The sequence below is a fragment of the Limulus polyphemus genome, unplaced genomic scaffold (assembly GCF_000517525.1).
Source record: "Limulus polyphemus unplaced genomic scaffold, Limulus_polyphemus-2.1.2 Scaffold10312, whole genome shotgun sequence".
Lineage (NCBI taxonomy): Eukaryota > Metazoa > Arthropoda > Merostomata > Xiphosura > Limulidae > Limulus > Limulus polyphemus.
The window spans coordinates 1-8,274 of record NW_013675922.1 but is presented as its reverse complement, the minus strand read 5'-3'; the positions used below and the strand labels follow the sequence as shown (position 1 = coordinate 8,274).

Below are 8,274 nucleotides of genomic sequence, written 5' to 3'. Positions count from 1 at the left end.
AAAGGGTTTGTTTGTTTTAGAGGACGGCGTTGTAACGTCGAAACTTGTAGAGTCGTCAACTTTTTGAAGGCCATAGATAGGCCTAAATAAAATGTTTTTAATTGTGTACCAGTTTAACGTTGAATATTATTTATGATTTTAAGCCAGAATTTGTTTAAAGAGAATTAAGTGTACTTTTCTAGAAAAAGAAGTAGTGTTCTTTGGACACAGGATAAATGCAATGGCTTTAGAACCTATAAAATAGAAAGTACAAGCAGTTCAAGACACACCTACATCTACTAATATGTCAGAGTTAAAGACCTACTTAGGACTGTTAAGTTACTACAACAAATTAATTCCAAACTTAAATACTCTCAACACCATTGCATAAGCTGTTGTGGAGTGATATGAAGTGGCTTTGGGGGTCAGAACAAGAGAAAATGTTTGAGGCTTGAAAACCATTGCTGCTATAATCAGATGTGTTGGTGCATTATGATAGAAAAAAAGAGCTCATACTTGTGATTGGAAAAACCTTGGAGAAGGTTACATTTTGATTATTCTAGACTATTTTTGGGAATAATTTTCTTAGTGGTTGTGAATGCACTTTCTACATTTAGATATCTATCCCACAAACACATCAACTTCATCAGTAATCACAGAAAATATCAGAACCAGATTCAGCAAATATGTGGATTACTGGATATGTTAATGTTTGACAGTGGAACTCTCTTTATCAGCACATAATTTAAAGTATTCATGAGCAGGAATGTAATCTCTTGTGTGACTTCTGCCTCATATCACCCATCCTCAAATGATTAGCAGAACATATAGTGCAGACATTTAAGGACTGCTTAAAGAAGATATCAGGAAGCACCCTAGAAACACTGGAGATATTGATGGGTCATAAACCAAAATCTACACTTAACATGCTACACCCTTTTCTCAAGGGGAAAGTACAAACAATGCAAGTGGAACAAAAGGGATATGCTACAGGCTTTTAACAGGAGATTCAGTGTATACACACACGCAACTTCAGTCATGGCCGAATATGGATACCTGGAACTGTTCAAGAAGCAGCTGGACCAGTTCCATACACAATGTTGTTAGGAGATGGTAGAGTGATGTCATATAGACTAAAATCACAGGAGATATGAAGGGCCAAACAGATCTGCATTAGAAGCCCTAAGTAGAAGATACATCTATTGTGTTACCAAAAACACTAAATGGTGCTTCGTTCACAGAAGAAGCACCTTCCAGCCCTGACGTAAAAATTACTGAAGTTGTACCATACCAGACAGCACCACAAGCTACTGAACTGTCACCATACCAGACAGCACCACAAGCTACTGAACTGTCACCATACCAGACAGCACCACAAGCTACTGAAGTGTCACCATACCAGACAGCACCACAAGCTACTGAAGTGTCACCATACCAGACAGCACCACAAGCTACTGAACTGTCACCATCTGTGCCTGGCACTTCATCACCTGTAAGTAGATGAGACATTTTGGATAGAAGAGAAGACCACTAACATATTTTATGATGAGCAAGAATGTGCCTCAGATCTCACTGGGAAAAGAAGGTAGTTCACCTTGATCTTCCATATACAAATTATTGTAGTAGTAATATCATAAAGAAGAGGAATGATAGGATTTTACTTCACATAAATGACTACTAGGTGGCAGTGCATGGTGGTGGAATTGTTGACAGGGGAACAAAACAAATGACTGCCCTGTATTAAGTTGTGTGTTCGCAAAAAAAGTTCATTCTTACAAAAGAATACCTGTTTTGATTAGTCATGTCATGATATGAAAGTTTAAGAACTGATATTTTAAATATGAACTTAAACTTTATTTTTAAAGGTTATTTTAAATTTTTTGCACAATCAGTTTTTGAGTTTGCAAATTTTAAAAAATAATTTGAAAATAAGGACCTTTTATTTGCTTTTTTTACAAGCTAGGGTCATTGGGTGTGCAGATAAACTATATAGTGTTTGATGTGTGAAAAATTGTGAACTTTCTCTTCAAGTCATGAAGTTTTATTAAATGTGTAGAAATTTATTTGTTTCATTTAAATGCTGGAAAATTGCAATAAAATAAATCATTTGCTTCTAAGTGAAAAGTGTTAAAAATCATATTTTGATATTTCATACCAATTTTCTTTGCTATATTTTGTGTTATACACTACTTAAGATATTTTTTTATTATTAATTTGACTTAAAACAATTAGTCATTTTTCTTATTCATAAAAAAAAAAAATATTGCAGATGGCAAAATATTTAACATCAGTTTAATTTGGAAAACTTCATTTAGCACTCAAGTGTTTCATCAATTTTTGGCACAAAGCTCTCATTTCTCCTAATCTTATGGTTGATTTTGATACTAGAATAAGAGAAAGACAAAGTTTTTTTATATGGACTGTACGTAACATGCAGTTTTCTTAAAATATGAATTTTGTTTTTACTGTCCTATGAAGAAGTGGTGATAAATTAACTTACTGTTGCTAATAATTTTTATTTTTTGACAGACAATGGACCAGATAATTTGGAAGTAAGAAGCAATATTTGGACCTCAGTATTGTTTTTGCTAGATATTAGTTATTTCATATGTACATAATCATTGTTTGAAAGCTCAAGATCATTACGGCTGGGCAAATCACTTAACATTGAAAAAACTCAAATATTTTTAATGTACCACTCCGTAGTTTAAAGCTTGTCCTATTGAATACTACCCTTCTTCTTATTGTTTCTATTAACCAATTAATAGATTATCACTTTCGTTATTTAATCATGTGTACTATTAACCAATTAATAGATTATCACTTTCGTTATTTAATCATGTGTACTATTAACCAATTAATAGACTATCACTTTCGTTATTTAATCATGTGTATATTTAGAGAATTGTGATTGGTATTAACTGTTGTAAGAAATAAACAAAAGTTAAAATTATTTAATTACATCATGATCAGCAGAGCAAGTTATTAAGTTAGGTGAGAACAGTTGGGATAAACTTTAAACAAGCTGCTTATTTCTTCCTCCACAAAGTGTAAACAATCAGACCATTATTTTAAATCTTATCATTGACACATTTGGCACACAGAATGCTTTATACACTGATTTTATGTTTTAAAAAACTTAAAATAGTTAGAAAACGTTGCATGAACCATCAGTATTTTTACATCTGAATTCTTCATGATTTTATGCTTTGTTAAACACAGATGTTAATTAAAAAGGTTTCACCAAGTAAACTATATAACTGTATTTGGAAATTTCTTTTTAGAAGGCAATTTTGGAAACTATACTAGTCTTAAGTTTTATATTTTTATTTTAGTCATTGTACTGTTCCAATTTTAAAGCGTTGACACAACAGAAAAGGATTATTTTTAACAAGAAGCTACATATAGCTTTACAGTAGTGGTAAAACCTATTTTACACTTTAACGTGTCAAACATTCATACATTTTACTTACAGCATTATATTAGTGATAAAATTCTTCTATGCTTTAACATGCTAAATATTCACACATCCTACATATAGCTCTACAGTAGTGGGAAAAAAATTATTCTACACTTTAACATGCCAAACATTCATGCACATTACTTATAGCTTTATATTAGTGGTAAAATGTTTGTTCACTTTAACATGTCATTCATGCATGTTAATTATAGCTTTACAGTAGTGGTCACCCTAGTAGATCAGTGGTGAGTCTAAATGCTTATAATGCTCAGGGTGAGCACAGCACAGATAGCCCATTGTATAGCTTTGCACTAGTAAGCTTAACAAAAACAAATTTACAGCAGTTGTAAACATTCTTTTACAGTTTAACATGCTAAACATCCATGTATGTTTTACAACAGTGGTAAATTTCTTCTACACTTTAACATGTTACACATTCATGTATACTACATACAGCTTTACAGCAGTTGTAAAAATTCTTCTACACTTTAACATGCTAAACATTCATGTATACTACATACAGCTTTACAGCAGTTGTAAAAATTCTTCTACACTTTAACATGCTAAACATTCATGTATACTACATACAGCTTTACAGCAATTGTAAAAATTCTTCTACACTTTAACATGCTAAACATTCATGTATACTACATACAGCTTTACAGCAGTTGTAAAAATTCTTCTACACTTTAACATGCTAAACATTCATGTATACTACATACAGCTTTACAGCAGTTGTAAAAATTCTTCTTCCGTTTAACATGTTAAACATTAATATATACTAATATCAAGTTGTTTCACATATGATGGTTAGTCATTACACAATGATATATTTTGCACCAGGCTACCTCATAAAACGTTTTTTATATTTGCATTTTCAATTGTTTACTAATCTCCAAAATAACCATGTAATACAAGACATAAGTAGTTATTTATGTATTTTGTTCATGAAAAACCAACTTTTTAACTAAGTTATCATGAACTTTACAATAGGGAAAGACAACTTGTTCTTTGTATGTATATACACATCAAAAAGGTGCAACAAAATAACATACTTGATATAAAACTTTGTCACTAAATCTTGTACCCAACTGGATACACTGTCCATCAAATGCCATTTGTCAAGATTCAAATCGATTCATCTTAACTATATGAGAAAAATCAGTCTATGTGCTATTGATTTATAATATCCAAAATTATTGCTACTATGTGTCCATGGTTTGTAGCAGGCATTGCAATATCATAGAGAAATTGCATATAAACTGCCTTTACCTTTTTAATACAAACAACAAGTCAATGCCTACAATCTTAACTGTATGTATATGAAACTTATATTCTCAACAAATTAAATTCCTGAAGCATTACAAATAAAAAAAAAATTGTTTTGAGTTAAAGATTTGAGGAGAAACGTATTTTGTGTATTCAACTGTTTTTTTTTGTGTTATTAGTCAATAAATACTAAAGCATAATACACATGCATATGTATACACACATCTATAGGCTTAATTAATTTAATTTTGGTTTGAATGAAGAAATTCCTTCAACTTTTACATCCTTTTTGTTTTGTTATTTTTTAACTGACTAGTTATTTTTACATGGTGTATAACCTATATGCGATGAAAGGTTAATTTTTTATCATGGAACTTAGCCTTTAATGGGGAAATGAAAAGATATTTTTTTTATAGAAAAATTTTTATAATTTTTGCTTTTGTGTCAATGTTAGTGAGTTAGATGAAGATTTGGTCTAGTGAAATGTATGTGAACTACAAAGACGCTTTTTTTGTTAACGTATGGAATAACCCATATTTCTGGTGCAGAGTATGTTTTTAAAATTTGCTATTTATTTGATACATATATTTTGTGAAAGTATTTCCTACAAAATGTGCTTTGTTTACTTTTGTTATTTTATTATCTAAAAGATACTTGTTAGTGTTTGTTCTTTTATCTTTTGTTCTTTTAAATTGTAAATTTCCTGATCAAAATATGTTTTTGAAAAGTTCTTTCTTTTATTACTAAATACTTCCTTGTTATTGTAGCTGCTATTAAAATATGTGATTAGGTATGATGTTCTATGAAAAGGTGAATAAAAAATTAATGTTGACAAATTTCTGTATATATTTTTGGTCATTTAAAGTCAACAAAAATTAAATATTTCTACATATATCAGTACATAATATCATAAACTAACAAAATACAGTTATTAAAAATTTTTACCTCAAGAATATAATTTTATATATAGTCAAATGATGAATACTTTGACTGGAACACTTGAATGTGATCTTTCTCATATAAAAAAAGATGTTATTTTTTTAATTTGTTCATTTATCTTTATGCTGTCGTGCTGAAATTGGTAACTTCACAAAGTTGCAAATACCAATGTTTTTACTTTAAGTCTATTAATTGTCCGAAATAAAACTAGTTTTAGTTTCTAAATTGTTAAAGACTGATATCTTATTTAAGTAACAGTAGCTAAAGGCTATACAAATAATGCCCATCCTACAAACATAGAATTATAAAATATCCAATATCTATAAAACTTGCATGCACAAGTGGAATACAAATAGTACAACAGGAATACTCAAATAGTTGGAAAATGTATGAATTTGTGAACACTTGTAGAATCTAAGCTGCCCTTAGAAACTGAAAGTTTAGAGATCCTCATAAAAACCTGACAGTGATGGAATTCAATGTTAAACTGCAAGTGTAATCCTGTCACCCTCAAATTAACAATGCCAATTAAGTAGTTCTAAAAAAATTTATATTCCAACACTTTACAAAATAGCACCTTTGTTTATTTCTTGAAATAAAGCTGTTGCTGCATGATGAACAAAATCCAATGAAAATTAATCATCAAAACTTTATAATTCAGATACAACCAAAGATTATTCCCAATGACATGTATGAGCATTAGATGTAATGAATAACATTTTGAATTTCAAGATTTATAATATCTAGCTATCTAATTCTTTCTCCATTGGAAAGCCAGATTCTTTACAGTAAGTGTCTGTGACTTGTTGGCGATAAAGTTCAACAATAAACAAACAGCACACAGTCCACTTGTTTTAAAATAATATATTAAAACAAGTCAAACGTAAGTACAAATGTACATTACACTGTTGGTTATCACAATTGTATCCAGAACTTTAAATAATTCTCTTTTTTTGTCAAAAGTCCGCACAGGCTGGTTCAGTTACTTTAGAACCCAATTGACGAGACAAATTATTCTTCTCTCTCACTCTCTGTTGTTACAATACAATCTGTGAAACTCACTTCAAATTCAGCACTATAACTGTTGTTTACCACAGTTGTATCCAGAGTTTTAAGTAATTGTCTCCTTTTTGTCAAAGTCCACATGCGCAGGTTTAATTATTTTAGAACACCCTTTCTCAAGAGAAGCTATTATTCTTTATCTCTGTTGTTACAATACAAACTGTGAAACTCACTTCAGAAATCGCCCATTACAGCTAAACTGATAATCACGCAGTCTAACTTCACTTCCAGTAATTTAACTTTTGCTAATTTACTTTAGCTCCTTACTTGCACTCTGTATCTGCAAGTATTTATAACATACACAGAATTATGTAACAAAACTTGTCATAACTATCACTTTTAGAATAATTAACTTTTAACGCTTGTTATGAAAACTAAATAATCATTAAATATTAAACCACTAAGTAAACTAAATAATAACTCTTAAACTAAACAGTCTTGTATATCCAACATTCACCATGTGGCAGTGAGTGCTATTGACTAACTACCTTCCTTCTAGTCTTTCAGTTCAAAATTATGGATCGTAATACACAGATAACCATTGTGTTGCTTTGCACAATATTCTTAAATTCATCACCATCAGTTATAGATAGATAACTAATGATCAATAAAGAAACTGTAATAACAAGATTCTCTAATTATGACTTGTAAATTGACAATGTAGTATTCAATTGAATCTTATGATGTTGAGAAATAATCTTGGCTTTTGTAAAATACTAAGTATTTAATAAAAATATTTTAAATAATAACTTAATGTTATAACTGGCAGGATGTAAAAGTAATAGGCTAGATACAAGGTTGCACTAGGTCATAAAGCTAGAGATTATACAATTTGCCCAAGAAGATGGTGTGGTTATGGTACCAACTGTTAGTCAAAATACAACTGAGTTTGAGATGAATTGGCCCATGGCAAATAGGTTCACTTGTATCAAAAATTGTGGTATTACATTGAAAAATCTCATAACTGTGGTATGACAAGCAAGTATACTGTAGTGCAGTATGAGATGCAGAACTGTTTTGGGGTTAGAAGACATTGAGAGCATGATAATTGAAGACACATCTCACCAATTATGTTTTAAAGTATTGGATGGTCAAAATCTATTGTAAGATATTTATAGTTCAAAAGAAGACAATGTGAAACAATGAAATTGATGGAGATGAGAAGCTATAAGAAAATCTAATATTCCACTAACGAATCTGGTTGCTTGAGATGGCCTTCATCCAGTAAGTTAGTTTGAGAGTAGAGCAGCAGACAAACTTAACTGTGCAAAACAGTGAAGGTCATACACCAACTAATGAGCAGTCACTAGGTTCAAGAATACTTAGGCCTAACATTTGAAAAAGAAAAGTGATACTACATGTGAATGATAAGAGTCAAGGGAAGCACAAGATAGATATAACTGTATGCATAGTGCTTTTATAAATAATTGGTCTGTTCATTCCAAATCTCACTAATGAAAGACTTATAGTAAATCATCATACAGGCTGAAACTTTATTGTTACATAATAAAAAAATGGAGAAAGAAAGTATCCAAAGTTTTAAATTAGGTAGCAGGAACATAAAA

At 30.4% G+C, this 8,274-nt stretch overlaps 1 long non-coding RNA gene across 3 annotated transcripts in view; it reads left to right on the top strand.

The window, feature by feature from the left end:
• Positions 1 to 4,244, top strand: part of LOC111083608 — an 11,855-nt gene extending 7,611 nt beyond the window's left edge. For all 3 annotated transcript variants that reach the window (XR_002609136.1, XR_002609135.1, XR_002609137.1), the window contains exon 4: positions 2,509 to 4,244. This is a non-coding gene — a long non-coding RNA (uncharacterized LOC111083608). The remainder of the gene's footprint in view (positions 1 to 2,508) is intronic.
• The last annotated feature ends 4,030 nt before the right edge of the window (positions 4,245 to 8,274 follow it).